Genomic DNA, 18885 nt, shown 5'->3' on the forward strand with positions numbered 1-18885 from the left:
TAAATCATCTGGTAACTATTGTAAGAAAGCATCCATCTACCTTTAAAAGTCAGTAGTCTCTCCTTTTACCAGGTAAAGGTGAACCTGTTTTTTAAAATGTTGGAAACAAGTTTCTTCAAAGACACATACTCATAGATGATTTTTGTCCCTCATGGTCTGCAATTCCAGACTCTAAAGCCCTTGGGGTTTGAGAGACACAGGTTGTGCGCGAACAACCTGTGGTTCCAGGTGGAGCTCCTTTACTTCACTGCTTAGATGACTGCTTTTTACTCAGAAAGCCACAAAACTAATTTTAAGTATAAATGTGGGTCAATACAGTTTAATGTTGTTTTTTTTTAACTCCAGAATCCTTAAATGAGCAGTCGAAACTATCACCCTGTGTTTCTTTTGCCACTAACTAATGATGGCCTTCTTCGCATGGACTTTTCCCCCCTATTCATAGAATCAACACATTATCCTGAATGCCTTTCAACTTAACTAATGATTATTTAACTATTTTTGCTTCATTTCACCTATGGGATTTTTCCAATGGTTGACCCCTCTCTTTTTTTTTTTTTTAATTAGTTTTTTGTTTTTTAACATTTATTTATTTATTAGAGACAGAGAGAGACAGAGCATGAGCAGGGGAGGGGCAGAGAGAGGGAGACACAGAATCTGAAGCACGCTCCAGGCTCTGAGGCATCAGCACAGAGCCTGACGAGGGGTTTGAACTCACGAACTGTGAGATCATGACCTGAGCCGAAGTCGGACGCTTAACCTACTGAGCCACTCAGGCGCCCTTCTTTTGTTTTTATATACATTCTGATATTTGCTTTTGTGTTTTCTATTATCACTCCTCAAGTAATGACTTTAAAATTGTTGTGCCCTCCTTGTGTTGGTATTACACTGTTGGTTTTAAGAACAGGGATTCTGGTACCAGGGTAAATGAATTTTGCAAGCAATAACCACAATATAGACTGTGGTAGCAATTTTGCAAAGGATAACCACATTTTATCATGCACCAGTATTTACTTGTTAATTCCCAACAATATACTTAAAGTACTAAGCAATAATGTGTATTATGTACTAATGTGAATATGAGCAAGATCTAAAAAGCAAAAAGCGGGGGTGCCCAGGTGGCTGAGTGGGTTGTGTTTGAGTCTTGATTTTGCCTTGGGTCATGATCTCACAGTTCATGAATTCGAGCCCCTGTCAATGCGGAGCCTGCTTGGGATTCTCTCTCTCCCTCTCTCTCTGTGCACCGCTCCCCCCATCCCCTGACCAAATAAATAAATAAAAATAAAAGCAGAAAGCAAAGATGTGGCTAACTAGGTAAAGATAACCTTTCTTTCCAGGAAGCCAACATTATAGTGTTGAAAGCAACATTTGTGATGCCATCTTTTCTAAATATTCCCAAGATGTATAAATGCCCCTTACAATTCTCCTTGGTGTAAATTTTTGGCTTGTTTTATATTTTTATCTGAATCTTCCTGACTCACCGTCATGTGACATGAATGGATTTTATTTTCCTTAAATGACTGGATAAAATCGATGTCATAGCTGAAAATAATAATTACATTAAGAATTATACTTATTATGTTGTCACAAATTTTCTTTTTATAATACTTTACATAAATTATACAATATGTATTATGTAAGGATCATTTATAAGCATATAAGCTGATTATATATCAGTACAGTTATTAACATAATCCTCCACTCTCAAGTTCAAAATCTTGCATCAAGTTATCCATAAATCAAACCCAAAATTCTTTCATTTTCAAAGATTTCTTTAATTTTACATGACATCAACTTTTCAGTATCATTATATTTCTGATATTTTCTACCTTATGGTTAGATCTTCTTACAGTCTCTACCTCCTTTCTATAACCATGAATTTATACCTATCATTGCTTGTCTATAGGATTAATGCCCTCTCTCCTTCAGTACACCCTATGTCCAACCATGTCACTGGTTTCTTTATACCACATCTATGTCATTAGTCATACCATATAGAGCAGAGACTTCAAATATCTTATACAACTACCCCTGAGAGAATTTTGCCACCCAATGCCTTGTGCATATATAATTTGTCATCAAATGTTTTTATTGTGAAATTCAAGTTACAATAATTTCCAAATATGTAAATATGGTCACTCTAAAGAAAAAAAGTGCTCATATGTAACCAGTAAGCATAAAATGTAGTCAACAGACTATGTACCATAGATATTTGATATCATCCCTCATTAACTTAAGATCTAGGTAAAAAAAAAAAAAAAAAATCTCTTAGACCAAAAAATGTCTAAGAGAAAAATATTCTTTTCTCTTCAAATGCGATTATTCCAAAAAATTTAAACTAATATACTTTATGCTAGTAGTATTTTATTAACTTTCTGCAGCAAAATGTATCCACAGTGAAGTGTGTGAATACATGTATGTATGTGTATATATGTATCTGCACATAGTTTTTACATTTTATGTAATTCTAAGTCAAGTGTTTAAGAATTTTTCTCTGGATTAAATCATAATAGTCTTACATACTGATTCAAGTAAATTAGTACAGCATGTGTAATTTTAAAATATAAACAAACATTTTTAAAATGTATCGTAATTATGTGGATTAGTCTTTAAAAATTTAGTTTATGGATCTCTGAATGAATACTACTTATTGGTTGAATATGATGCTGTTCTCCATCAATTATATTATTTTCAACTGTACAACCATAACCACTGCGAAGACTTCTTTATGTATAAGCAAAAGAGAAATAGCAGTGCTGTGCAATTCGTTAGACCCATATGATTTACAAGTCAAAATTCATATGGTAGTCTACCATCAAAAATAAACCCTATATTTTGATTGTTAATAACTTGTTCCAGTTTTACCTTAGTTTCGTCCTGAGCAAAGAATTGGAAACCATTTGACTTGCATATAAATCTGTTTCCTAAGCATTAGTCACACACTTTTTAACACCAACACTGATGAAATTGTGCATTTTGTCAGGTGCTCCAGTATATTTTACATAGAGGCAATGCCTACACTAAGCATAAAGAAAAAATACCTTTATTTCAGAAAATAGGTAGAGTGGTATCTCTGCCAGATTAATTTTAAGAGAGGTACATAGAGTAGTTGTAGATTTTATGTTAATATTCTTAAAATGATCTGTATCTACATACCCCAGGAAGCGTTTGTATACCCCCATTAAGTATATAAACCCTATTTTTTAAACATTTTTTTAATGTTCATTTATTTTTGGGAGTGAAAGAGACAAAGCACGAACAGGGGAGGGGCAGAGAGAGAGGGAGATGCAGAATCTGAGGCAGGTTCCAGGCTCTGAGCTGTCAGCACAGCACCTGACATGGGGGTCCAACTCACGGACCTTGAGATCGTGACCTGAGCTGGAGTCGGACACTTCACTGACTGGGCCACCCAGGCGTCCCTATAAGCCTCATTTTTTTAAGCGTATTTATTTTGAGAGGGAGAGAGAGCATGAGCAGGGAAGGGGTAGAGAGGCAGGGAGAGAGAATCCAAAGCAGGCCCCACATTCTCAGTGAAGACCCTGATACAGGACTCAAAACCACGAACAATGAGATCATGACCTAAGCCAAAACCAAGAGCTGATGCTGAACCTACTGAGTCATCCAGGTACACTTGAAAACCCCATTTTAAGACCACTGCCCTCTAGCTCTTGAAATGCAGTCCAGAATTAGTTTTTACTAACTTTAAACTGCTAATGCTGTTTGTTGCTTAATGCGCATTTGTTTAAAATCCACAGACAGGGTAGAGTCACTTGAGTAATACTTACTTTCGGTAATATGTTTCTTGATGCTCAACCACATCTTTCAATGCAAATTAGAATCCCAACTATGTATTGCTTAATTAACATTTTTTAAAACATCAATAAAAAGTGCAAAAGAAAATAACATGATATAAATAGTTTGAAATGTTAATGCCCCAAATATTTCACATTCCAACTTCAGACCATTCTAATTTATTTTGAATACAACGATAAATTAGATTACAGTCTTCTTCCAAATGGAAAGTTACACAGGTTGCAAATTAGTTGAAGCCATTACTTTTAAATTCAGTCTGTAACACAGTCAAATCCATATACATACCATTTTTTGATTCCCCGCAGATATCCATATACATTCCAACAACTATATTTATGGCTACAGTTATGTTTTAGGTATATGTCTATTACATTTACAGGGCTTTGTTTTTCAAAATGGATATTCCTTGAGGACTGGTGTCACTTAAAAAAAACTTACAAAACTGTATTCGGTTTTAGAAATAGTAAACACTTAAAAATATTTTCAAATGAAGAATAGCTGTTTTAAAAAGTTGGAAACACTATCAGTTTCATGTTTTAGAGTTTAAAATAAGGCTTTTTCATAATTTTCTTTATTTTTATATCCTCTAACTGTGTATGACGTTTTCTAACATTAACACTTACCTGTAGAGTTCATGTTCTAATGCACTTGCTTAATTCCAATTTTAACTTTAATCTATTTCTTGACATTCAGACAATTGGGATAATCTTTATTCTCAAACTATTTATTGTTTTACATCATGAAAGTGCATGTCAACACTTACCTCAATCCCTTAGTTACTGCTTAGCTAGACAACTGTTTAACTTTACGTAAATATGTATAGAATTAATCTTCTGCACTCTTGATCATATTTTCATTCAATTGACTTCCAATTTTCTACTTTATTTTAATTTAATGCTTGAGAACTATTCACAATTTAGTTTAATATTTTCAGTGGTTATATATAACTCATTCTGTGAATATTACTGCAAAATGCATTCATCTTTTTTTCATAGTGGATAATTTTTATATCCCAAAATTGTTCACACTGCATTCCAAGGTAATGGTATAAATTAAAACACCTCCACTCCATCTCCAAGAGCAATTGAAATAAACACAGTAGTAAATATATAATCTATAGCAATTCTGACAAACATGTATAGTTGACTTTACTAAGAGTGAAACATCTTGAAATTCAGAGAAGGTATGGCATAATGCTATGGAAATGAGTGTAAATATTTATGGATATGGCCACATTTCATACTATAGAAAGAAAATATGAATCTAACACATAAAATCACTTTTGATTTCAGCTCCAACATTTTTTTCACAAGTTAGTATTGCTGTCCTTACAACAGGAGACTAGACTAACTGACACACAGCATATCTTTCTGGGTCTGTAAGAGAACAGAGGTTGCAAGACCATCTGCAACTGTGAAATTTGGAGATGGGGGCTCATGTACCAAGAACTCAGCCAAGATTTCCTCACCTGGAGCAGTAAACCAATGAAACTGTAACAGGCAGGAACATTTAAATGATAGTTTTGATGAACAGCTGGAGAATGAATGGAGACTCGTGTTAGAAGTAAAAACTCCTAGGAACAATACTTTTAGAAGTGTCCCATACTTCTATGGGCTTACCTCCAAGAAAGCCCCCTAGTTATCATGATAAATATATAAGAAAGTTTTCCCCTTGGCTCTAGAAAGGCGAGGGTAGAAGTAGTCATTGTGAAATATACTCAGAGACTTCTCCATGACAAACACCCAATCTCTAGGAAGAAAAACTTTGCCAGAAATTTACCTAGATTGGAGGAAGTTCAATGCTTCTACTCTGGCCTCCTCTATCCTTCCTATCCTTCCTATCTCATGAGGGGTTAAACCCCCAAGTCATTAAGGTTCAAGGCTTCAAAGTAGCACATAAGGGAATGCAGCCAGAAAAGGAAGTTGGGGAGAAAAACATAAAAAGGTCACATTCACAAGAGATGAGCTCCTTAGAAGACTGAGATGTAATCAGGATTATATCACACTGTTTCCACTCCCTAACTTAGTGCCACCAAGATAGAGCACAAGTATAATAACAATGGTTTATAGCTGAAAAGCAGCAAGATGCAGGCTTAGTTTCAGATGGAGTATCTAGGGAAGCCCAAAGTCAAGAGGGAAGACAAAAGAAAGACCAGAAAAATGTGAAATCTCTGGCCCCAAACCTACAGCAAATAAACACAGTCCAACTCTTAGCCAGAGAAACAAAACCTCACACCATTATGGACTTTAAACAAACAATCTCAAGGTTGCAAGGCATGACAAAAGATCATAGAAAACATAGTCTGAAGAGACAAAACAATTACCAGACTAAGATTTAGATATGACACAGACAGATGTTGGAATTATCCTTAGGGAACTTAAGAAGTTATGATTAATATGTAAAGTGCCATAATGGAAATAGTGGTTCAATGTACATAAATTCAAGAGTAAATCAAGTAAAAATTATAATCAAGTATTAAAATGAAATGTTAGAAAGAAAAAATACTGTAATGGCAAAGATGAATAGATTTAATGGTCACTAAACAACATAGCTCATGAAAAAACATCAGCCTTAAAATAAGTGTCCATGAATATAAGAGCTGGTTCTTTGAAAGGATAACAAAATTGGTAAACATTTAGTCAGACTCATCAAGGGAAAAAAGACAAGACTCAAAATCAGATATGGTAGACAGTTAACAACTGACCTCACAGAATTACATAGGATTATGAGACTACTATGAAAAACCACATGCCAACAAATTGGAAAACCTAGAAGAAATTCTAATTAATTTCCAGGACATAAAATTTTCCAAAACTGAATCAGGAAGAAATAACAAGTCTAAACACATCAATCACCAGGAACAAAATTGAAATGATGATCAAAAAATTGTCAACAAAAGTCCAAGACCAAATGGCTTCACAGGTGAATACTACTAAACATAAAAAGGATTAGTACCTACCCATTTCAAACTATTCCAAAAAATAAAGAATGAAGGAAAACTTCCAAATTCATGCTATGTGGCCATTATTACAAAAATACCAAAACCAGATAAAGACACTACAACAAAAAGAAACTACAGGCCATTCTGTCTGATGAACACAGATGCAAATAATTCTCAACATATTATTAATCAAGCAAAATTCAAGAATACATTAGAAATATCATTCACCATCATGTGTGATTTATTCTGGGGATACAAGGAAGGCTCAATATCCTCAAATCAATCCATGTGTTGTATCGCATTAACAAAACGAATAATAAAAACCCTATTATCATCTTAATAGATGGATAAATACTTTGACAAAATTCAACATCCATTCATGATAAAAGTTCTCAACAAAATGGGTTTAGAGAAAACATAACTCAAAATAATAAAGCCATATATTAAAAACCCACAGCTAACATAATATTCAATCGTGAAAAAATGGAAATGTTTACTTCTAAGGTCAAGAACAATCCAAGGATGATTCCTCTTACCAGTTTTATTCAGGACGGTACTGGGAGTCATAGCCATAGCAATTAGACAAGAAAAAGAAATCAAAGTATTTTTTTTAGGAAGAAGTGAAACTGTTATTATTTGCAAATAGCGTGATAATATATACAGAAATGCTGAAGACTCCACTGATAATATTTTAGAACTAATAAATTCAGTAAACTTGCAGGAAACAAAATATGCATAAATATACTGCATTTCTATAAATAATAATGTAGCAAAAGAGAAATTAAGAAAATAATCCACTTACAGGTTTACCAAAAATAAATACATACAATAGTTAGAAACAAGGAGGTCAAAGACCTGTACTCTGAAAACTATAAAACATTTATGAAAGAACTTGAAGTCCACACAAACAAATGGAAAAAATACACAATGCTCATGGACTAGAAAAAGTAATATTGTTAAAAATGACAATATAACTTGAAGCAATCTACATATTCAATGCAAACCTGGTGAAAATACCAATAGCAATTTTCACAGAACCATAACAAAGACTACGTAAATTTGTATGGAACCACAGAATATCCTGAATAGTCAAAGCTATTTTGAGAAAGAGGAGCATAAGGAGAGATATCACACTCCCAGGTTTCAAGATAAACTGAAAAGCTATAATCAAAACAGTATGGTACCGGCACAAAAAATAGACACAGAGATCAATGGAACATGATCTAGAGCCAAGAAATAGACCCACACTTATAAAGTCATTTCATCTATGACAAAAGAGACTATGCAATGGGAAAAATACTGTCTCTTCCATGAATGATACCAAAAAAATTCAGTAACCACATGCACAAAAAGTAACTGAACCACTTTCTTACACTATGCACAGAAATATAATGGATTAAAGACCAAAAAAATAACACCTGAAACCATAAATCTCCTAAAAGAAAAGATGGTAAGCTCTTGGATATTGGCTTTAGCAACATTATTTCTAGATATATGTCTTTAGGTGAGAGAAACAAGAACAAAAATAAAGGATAGGGGCTATACCAAAATTAAAAGCTTTTGTAAATAAACATTAAAAACTTTAAAAAAAAAAAAGGGGGGGTGTACCTGGGTGTTTCAGTCGGTTGAGCGTCCGACTTCAGCTCAGGTCATGATCTCACAGTCTGTGAGTTCGAGTCCCGCATCTGGATCTGTGCTGACAGCTTGGAGCCTGGAGCCTGCTTCGGATTCTGTGTCTCCCTCTCTCTTTGCCCCTCCCCCGCTCATGCTCTGTCTCTCTCTCTCTCTCTGTCAAAAATAAATAAACATTAAAAAATTTAAAAAAAAAGAGCTTTGCATAGTGAAGGATATCATCAATAAAACAAAAGGCAACCTATTGAATAGGAGAATGTATTCACAAATGATGTATGAAATAAGGGGTTAATATTCAAAATATATAAAAAATTATACTATTCAACACTGAAAAAATAATAATTCAATTAAAACAAGAGCAGAGGACCTGAATAGCAATTTTTCTAAACAATACATATCAACGGCTAATGACAAGAGGCTCAACATCACAATCAGAAAATACAAATTAAAATCAAGTGATATACCATCTTACACTTGTCAGAATGGATAGTATAAAAAAGACAAGAAATAACAAGTGTTGGTGAGGATATGGAGGAAGGAAACTTCATCCATTATTATTGGAAATGCAAATGGTGCAACAACCATGGATATCAGCATACAGTTTCATCAAAAAGTTAAAAACAGAAATATCATATTATCCAGTAATTCTATTACAGGGTATTTACACCCCAAAAATGAAAATTAATTTGAAAATATATTTGCAGGGGTGCCTGGGTGTCCCAGTTGGTTGAGCATCTGACTTGAGCTCAGGTCATGATCTCACAGTTCATGAGTTCAAGCCCCGTGTAGGACTCTGTGCTTACAGCGCAGAGCCTGGAGCCTTCATATTCTGTGTCTCCCTCTCTCTGCCCTTCCCCTACTCATGCTCTGTCTCTCTCAAAAATAAATAAACGTTAAAAAAATTAAAAACAAAAGACATATACATCTCCACATTTACTGCAGCATTATTTACAATAATCACATTACAGAAGCAACCTAAGTGCCTATCAATATATGAATGAGTAAAGAAGTAGTGATTGATACACGCACACACACACACACGCACACACACATATACAATTGTACAATTTCTCAAGTATAAAAAAGAGTGAGGGGAGCCTGGGTGGCTCAGTCGGTTAAGCGTCGGACTTCGGCTCAGGTCATGATCTCGCGATCCGTGAGTTCGAGCCCCGCCTCGGGCTCTGTGCTGACCGCTCAGAGCCTGGAGCCTGTTTCAGATTCTGTGTCTCCCTCTCTCTCTCTGACCCTCCCCCATTCATGCTCTGTCTCTGTCTCAAAAATAAATAAACGTTAAAAAAATCTTTAAAGAAAAAAAATAAAAAAATAAAAGAGTGAAACGTGAGATTTATGACAACACAGATGAACCTTAAAATTATTATGCTAGGGGCGCCTGGGTGGCTCAGTCGGTTAAGCGTCCGACTTCAGCTCAGGTCACGATCTCGCGGTCCGTGAGTTCGAGCCCCGCGTCAGGCTCTGGGCTGATGGCTCAGAGCCTGGAGCCTGCTTCCGATTCTGTGTCTCCCTCTCTCTGCCCCTCCCCCATTCATGCTCTGTCTCTCTCTGTCCCCAAAATAAATAAACATTAAAAAAAATTAAAAAAAAATTATTATGCTAAGTGAAAGACGTCAGAAAAAGATAGAACCTTATCATTTTATTTATACAGAATTGAAAAAACAAAACAAACATAAACACAATCATAAATACAGAGATCTGGTGGTTGCCAGAGGGGAAATTGGTGGGGAGATGAATGAAGTAGGTGAAGGAGGCTAAGAGATAAAAAGTCTCAGTTTTAAAAAAAATAAGTCATGAGGATCAAAAAAGTACAGTATAGTCAACACAGTCATTAATATTTTAACCAACTGAGCCACCCAGGAGCCTCATAGTCATTAATATTTTAATAGCATTGTATGGGGACAGATCATGACCACACTTTTTGTGGTGAGCATAGCATAATGTACAGAATTGACAAATCACTGTGCTGTGTATTTGAAACTAATGTAACATTGTGTGTCAAATACACTTCAATAAAAAAATTGAAGAATGTATTGAATAATTATAGCACATGGGATAAGAGAAATGGATGACAGTAGTATCTGAAAAGACAGAAGACAGGAATTGGGAACATTCAGTCATGGGGTACTTGCACTATGCATGAAGTGATTCGAGTATTAAAGGGGGACTTAGAGCAATTAAAATGTATACTGTAAACTCTAGTGCAACTAAAAAATGAAATTAAACATAAGTAATTGATATGCTAAGAGAGGGGTTAGTACAGAATCATATAAAATACTCAGTTAAATCCAGAGAGAACAGGGAAGGAAGGGAACAAAACTGCAAGCAAATGCAAGGACTAGTTATCAGTTACAAACACCGTAAGTGTGAATGACACAGATATACCACTCAGAAGACAGAGATTGTCAGAATGGGTTAAAAACATCAACTATATATTGTCTACAAGAAATCCATTTTCAATACAAAGACTTATGTTAACATCAAAGAATTCTAGAAAGACATGCCACACTAACACTAATCAAAAGAAATGTGAAAGAGCTGGAGAATCATTGAACTTAACATCGGACTTAGGAGAAATGCAATGTGGGCTATATGGGAACTTTGTACTACCTTCAAAGTTTTTCTGTAATTTGAAGAGTATCCTGAAGTCGAAAAGTTTGCTTTTTTTAACAAGTAATTACATTAAAAACATGCTATTAAGCAGTAAAAGCAGTAAATCTAATTTTGAGACTGATAATACCCAAATATATGTTCATACATAGAAGAGAAAAAAATAAAGAATATTCTTCAAGTCATTAATCATCAAATGACTTTGTAGGCCTTTCCTATTATATGTACTTCTAATGTTTAATTTCCTCTCATGCATTCTCTTAGGGCTGATCACTAGAATCAGGGCTTAAGAAATTTTTACATAAATGATTTATTGCAAGTGTGTTTTCGGATACGAGGAAGGCAAGGAAGTGATGGGAAGGAAGTTCAAGGAAGTGATGGAAAGAAACAGGACATAAAAAGCTAGACAAACAGGTGTGGCTCAGCCTGATTTTCGAGTTTGAATAGCACTCTGCAACTGACATGCCTTGATGACAAGTGCTTACCTTTTACACCCCCCTATGAGACACTCATGGGCCCAAGTCTCCACTGTGCCCAGGCTGTATGTATCAGAACAACACAAATATCACATGGATAAATATTACACGGAGAATGTGGTAATTAGGAAACAATGACAATTTAATGCAGGCTGCTCAACCCATTTCTTGATAGTTATGTTCGATAAATCCATCATTTTTTATTTCACTTCTTTTGCTATTTTTCATATAACCCCTAGTGAAGGACTTTCTACTATTTCTGTACTTTCAAGTAACAGAAAACGCTGACACAAACCCTTGTTTGTGCAAATGTTTTTCCAAAACAGATTGCATACTGTACCTAGTTATTACTTTTTCTTTATTACTCTCCCGCGTGTTAAATGTCTTAAAATTAGGCCCAGAGTCTACAAAACAGGAAATTAACTACGAGCTCTCATTCCAGAGGAAGCATAAATTGTCTATTTAAATGATTCTCTCTTCTACAACTTTGTTAATTATCTGATTTTACTCCATATTTCTAAAGCTAAATCACTACTATCCATTTAATTTAAGCTTTTACAATGCAAAAGGAGAGTTGTAACAGAGCAGCTGTACTGAAAATGCTATTTGCTTACTTAAGACTATTGCTTCAGAGACACTCGGCCTTCAAAGGAAACTTACTTAACTAGGTACTATCAGGAGTAAAGTAAAGTGACATATTTTCTCTACGAAAATACAAAAGTAGTTTTTACTCTAAAAAGGGTGCTATCTAGGGGTCCGGAAATGGCAGAATAGGAGAATCCTAAGCGTACCTCATCCCATGGATACCCCTAGAGAACAACCACATCAGTGTAAATAACCCAGAAAATGACCCAAAGCCTGGTAGAACAGACTCTCCACAGCTCATTTCAGAGACAAGGCTACACTGAAAAGGTAGCAAGGGGAGAGGTGTGATCAGAAACCCAAGTGACCCATGAGACTGTCCACGGAAGGGACACTGCAACTCTAGAGAAGGGAGAGGAGGAGACACCACACCAAGTACCACAGGCACAGGGTCCCACACTGTGAAGACAGGTCTGCAGAACACCTGACTTTGAAAACCAGAGGGGCTCAAGTTTGCCAGTTCTTACAGTCAGCAAGGCTTAACACCTCGAACCTTAAACATCAGCCGGCTTGGCTCAAAGAGAGCCAGAAACTGACAGGGAAGTGAGTCCCCACCTTTGAGGAGACAGCACAACCAACAGCCCCACTCAGACACCGCACAGAAGTAGTGTGAAAAATTCCTGGGGTATACGAGAAGGAAATTTATTTACTAGTCTCAGAATATGTGCTGGACATGCAGGGATCTTTAGGGGACTCCTCCAAGAACAGAGGAGCTAGAGGGTGCCGTTTCCCTCCCCATCCACTAGTCTAGACACAGGGACACCTATTTCAACAAGAGCAAACCCTCCCCACCTAGCTTGCTAACAATGCAACCTGCCTTAGCACTCTCAGGCAGAACCACCCCCTCCAACCCGTGCTTGGCCGCTCTCCAAAGTCTCCTGGTCCCCTCCCATAGCAGACATGTGTAAACCTAGCTAACATTGTGCACCCTGCCTCTGGGTTCTCTTGTGGACCTGCCCCCAACCGACCTGCCCTCAGCAGGAGTCTATCCACAATACCACACATATGGCATCCTGCAAGCAGGCCTGACAGTGGCCAGCACCGCTCCAGAGTGACCCTTTCCCTGGAGAAAGGGGAAGATAAACACAGCAACTTCAACCTAGCCCCAGTAACTGGCTAGGGGCACACATCTGATCTGACTGCATGTACCACCTCCCAATAAAGGCCTCTCAGAGGAGAACACAGGGAGGGCACCCTGTGTTCAGTGTGGCCACAGTACAGGCAAATACCTAGTCTTACCCAACTCAAGCCCAAGGCGGCCCCAGACTGCCCATTAACAACAGAGGGATTGAAGATGACAGGAATGAGGGTAAACACCGCCCAGCCTCAACAACAGTGTGTATGCAACACATAGAGGAGACACCCCTGAAGCATTAGGTTCTGGTAAACAGGGGACACGGCACTTCAGGGCACTATGGGATCTCTTCTTCATAAGGCCACGACTTTCAAGAGAAGAAAACATAGCTGACTTTCCTAACCATAGAAACAGACAGAGTTCAACAAAGTAAGGAAACAGGACTATGACCCAAAGTAACAAACAGGATAAAATCACAGTGAAAGAACTAAGTGAAACAGAGCTAAGTATTATGCCTAATACAGAATTTAAAGTAATGGTCACGAAGATACTCACTGGTCTTGAAGAAAACAGTGAAGGACCTCAGTGATTCCCTTGACAAAAAGAAAATACAACCAATCAGATGAAGCACTCAATCACTGAAATTAAAAATATACCCATGGGAATAAATAGACTATAGGTAGCAGAAAAAGAGTTTAGTGTTCAGAGCAATGGAAAGCAATTAAGCTGAAGAAGAGAAGAAACAAATAATAGCTGAAAACTTCAGCTATTATGGATGGAAAGACCACAAGCAGGGGCAGGAAAAGTAGTACAGATCGATGTACGCATAAGACGTTACATGTGAACCTAACGGTGACTGCGGTTCAAAAACCAGTAAAAGATATGCAAAAAATAAAGAGAATGGAATCCAAATAGATCACCACAGAAAGCCATACAACTACCAGAGAAGAGAGCAAGAGGAGAAAGGAACAGAGAAGAACTACAAAACAACAACACAAAGTAACAAAATGGCAAGAAGTACTTAATTATCAATAGTTACTTTAAATGTAAATGGATAAATGTTCAAGTCAAAAGACCTAAGATGAGTGAATGGATAAAAAAGCAAGATCTGTCACTATGCTGCCTACAAGACGCTCATTTCAGATCTAGATACACATGCAGATTGAAAATGAAGGGATGGAAAAGCATTTATTCTGGAAATGAAAGTAAAAGGAAAGCTGGGTTAACAACATTTATGTTAGACAAAATAGATATTAAAACAAAGACTATAGCAAGAGGCAAAGGAAAACAATACATAAATACAAAAGGGAAAACCCAACAAGCTATAACGAGGGTCAATATCTATGGATGCACCCAAACACATAAAGCAGCTTGTAACCAACATATAGGAAGTAATTGAAAGCAATACAATAATAGCAGGGAACTTTAAAACCTCAGTTACATCAATGGATAGATTATCTAAACAGAAAATCATAAGCAAACAACAACTGTGAATGACACATGTAACAGATATATTCAGACCACTCCATCCTAAAACAGGAGAATAACATTTTTTAAGGGCACATATAACATCCTCCAGAATAAACCACATGTTAGGCCACCAAACAATCTCAACAAATTCTAAAAAACTGAAGTCCTGTCATGCATCTTTTCCAACCACAATGCTATGAAACTTGAAATCAACCACAAGAAAAAATCTGGAAAGAGCACAAATACATGGAAGTTAAATGATGGGCTACTAAACAATGAATGGGAACCAGGAAACCAAAGAACCAGGAAACCAAAGAGTAAATAAAAAAAATACAAGGAGACAAATGAAAATGAAAATAAAAACACAACGGTTCATTATCTTTGGGACGTAGCAAAGCTGTTCTAATAGGGACATTTATACAGATGCAGGCCCATCTCAAAGAGCAAGAAAAATCTCAAACAACCTACATTTATACCTAAAGGACTAGGAAAATAAGAACCAACAAATCCCCAAACGAGTAAAAGAAAATAAATATAAAGCAGAAATAATTGAAATATAAACTTAAAAATTAGAACAGATCTTTGAAAAGATCAACAAAACTGATAAACCTTCAGCCACATTTATCAAAAAAAGAGGACTCACACAGAATCAGAAATAAAAGAACAAAAACAATAATCAATGCCACAGAGATCAAAGGAATATAGAATATTATGAAAACTCATATGCCAACAAATTGGACAACCTGGAAGAAATAGATACATTTCTAGAAGTATATAACCTCCCAGAACTCAATCAGCAAGAAATAGAAAATTTGGACAGTTCCATTACCAGTAGAGAAATTTAACCGATAATCTAAAGACTCCCAACAAACAAAAGCCCAGGACCAGATGGCTCACAGGCAAATTCTACGACACATGTAAAGAGTTAATACCAAAAATAGAAGAAAGAAAGAACACTTCCTAATTCATTCCATGACACCGCCATTAACCTAATGGCAAAAACAAGATAAAGACTCTACAAAAAAGGGAAACTACAGGGAAACTATCTCTCATGAACATAGATGAAAAAATCCTCCACAAAATATTAGCAAATTCAACAATACATTAAAAAAATCATTCATCATGATCAAGTGGGATTTATGCTGGGGATGCAAATCTGTTCAATATTTACAAATCTATCAAAGTATACATCACATCAAGAGAATGGATAAAAACCATATGATCATCTTAATAGACTCAGAAAAAGCATCTGGCCAATTACAACATTCATTCGTGATAAAAACTCTCAACAAAGTAGGTTTAGAGAGAACATACCTCAACATATATGAAAAACCCACAGTTAACATCATACTCGGTAGAAAAAAATTGAGAGCTTTTCTCATAAGGTCACGAACAAGACAAGGGTGTCCATTGTCACCATTCTCACCACTTTTATTCAATATAGTCCTAGAAGTCCTAGCCACAGCAACCAAACAAAAAGAAATATAAGCCATCCGAATTGATTGCGTGAGGTAAAATGTTCGCTATCTACAGATGACATGATACTATATGTAGAAAACCCTATGAACTCTACGTAAAACTACTGGAACTCATAAATGAATTCAGTAAAGTCACAGGATACAAAATCAATAGACATCATCAGTTGCATTTCTATACACTACTAATTAAGTAGCAGGAAAAGAAATTAAGGAATCAATCCCATTTATAATTGCACCAAAAATAATAAAATATGTAGGAATAAATTTAACCAGAGAGGTGAAAGACCTCTACTCCGAAAGTATAAAACATTGATGAAAGAAATTGAAAAATACACACATAGAAATATACTCCATTCTCACAGATTGGGACGATATTGTTAAAATAGCCATATTACCAAAAGCAAACCAGAGTTAATGCAATCCTTATCAAAACACCAATACCATTTTTCACAGATATAGAACAAATAATCCTAAAATGTGTATGGAACCACAACAGGACCAGAAGTAAATTCAGACTTATATGGTCAATTAATCACTGAAAAAGCAAGAATATGCAATGGAAAAAATTTAATAAATAGTGCTTGGAAAACTGGGCAGCTACATGCCATAGAATGACACTGGACCAATTTCATTTAATGCTTGCAATGTAAACTCAAAATTGATTCAGTATCTAAATTTCAGATCTGAAGCCATAAAAATCCTAGACAAGAGCACAGGCAGTAATGATCTGACACAGGATATAACAACATTTTTCTAGATTTGTCTCCTGAGGCAAGAGAAACAATAACAGAAACAAGCTATTGGGACTACATCAAGATAAAAAGCTTCTATACAGCAAAAGAAACAACAAACAAAACCAAAAGACAATCTACTAAATGGGAGAAGATATTTACAAACTTCCTATGTGATAAGGAGCTAGTATTCAAAATATATAAAGAACTTCTATAACTCAACACCAAACAGCAGACACAAGAAAAGATGCTTAACAGGACTAATCATTAGGAAAACGCAAATCAAACCCACAATGAGGTATCACCTGACATCTGTTAGAATAGCTAAAATTAAAACCATGATATGGAGAAAAACGAACTCTCTTGCACTGTTGCTGGGAATGCTAAATGGTGTAGCCACTGTGGAAAACTGTATTGACCAGCTCCCCACAAATAAAAATAGAACTTCCTTATGATGAGTAATTCCACTACTGGGTATATACCCAAAGAATATAAAAGTGCTAGTTCTCTCTCTCTCTCTCTATATATATATGTATATGTATATATATATGTATATGTATACACATATATGTGTATATATATATGTGTGTGTGTATATATGTGTGTGTATATATATATATATAGCACTAATCCTAGATATACATATATATTTCCTTATGTGTATCTGTGTGTGTGTATGTGCATATATATATATATATGTATATACACACATGTATGAATTCAGTTATATATATATATATATATATATATATATATATATATATATACACACACACACTTATGCATATTGCACCATTATTTACAGCAGCCGAAATATAAAAGCAACCCATGTTCACCAACGGATGAAGAAGATATCCAGATATATACAATGAAACATTACTCAGCCACAAAAAAGAATGAAATCTTACCATTTGCAACAACATGTATGGGCCATGAGTGAAGAATGATAAGAGAAAATAAGTCAGAGACACATACATACCATAGGATTTTACTCATATGTGGAATGCAACAAACAAATGAAGGAAAAAAAACAGTAAACAAGATATAGAATTTTTTTTTTCAACGTTTATTTATTTTTGGGACAGAGAGAGACAGAGCATGAACGGGGGAGGGGCAGAGAGAGAGGGAGACACAGAATCGGAAACAGGCTCCAGGCTCTGAGCCATCAGCCCAGAGCCTGACGCGGGGCTCGAACTCACAGACCGCGAGATCGTGACCTGGCTGAAGTCGGACGCTTAACCGACTGCGCCACCCAGGCGCCCCTAGAATTTTTAAATATAGAGAACTGGTGGCTACCAGAGGGGAAGTGGTTGGGGGATAAGTGAAATAGTTGAAGGAGATTAAGAATACACTTAGCACTGAGCACTGAGTAATGTATAGAATTTTTGAATCGCTATCTTGTACACCTGAAACTAATACATACTCTACATTAATTATGCTAGAATTAAAAATACTTTTTTAAAATGTGCTATTGAATATAGTAAGTTTATAAAATATAAATAGCTCCCATGGGTATTTTATGTCAGTTTGTGTTATAAGTTAGCACTGGTCACATACTAATCATTGGCTGGTTATCCCAATCAAATCATGGGTATATCAAAATTAATGACCAAAATCATGGGTTTAAGCTTTGTATTTTTTCCATTAGAAATGAAATGTCCTTTTACAAAATGCTTCACTGATGATTCGCTTGAGGAAGAGTATGCGAAAAATGATTTATATAAATGTATCAATATATTTATACATGTTTATACTGTATGCATTGAACACAGATGCCTCTAGACATGATTTTTGAGATCAACAGCTCTCATTCCATCCCTTGATTTTCCAAATCTGAGAAGAAAAAAGTGTTCAAGAAAGTATCTATGTACCAAAGATGATGAAAGATAAAGTATTGCTTGAAGCAAGTATCTTTTGCTTACCACCTGGATGTAATACATTTTAGACTCTACTTTATTTCATTATTGTATTACACACAAATGAAATCCAAGTTCAATTTAAGCAAGCT

Source organism: Leopardus geoffroyi, chromosome B1, assembly GCF_018350155.1.
Source record: "Leopardus geoffroyi isolate Oge1 chromosome B1, O.geoffroyi_Oge1_pat1.0, whole genome shotgun sequence".
In the NCBI taxonomy this organism is placed as follows: domain Eukaryota; kingdom Metazoa; phylum Chordata; class Mammalia; order Carnivora; family Felidae; genus Leopardus; species Leopardus geoffroyi.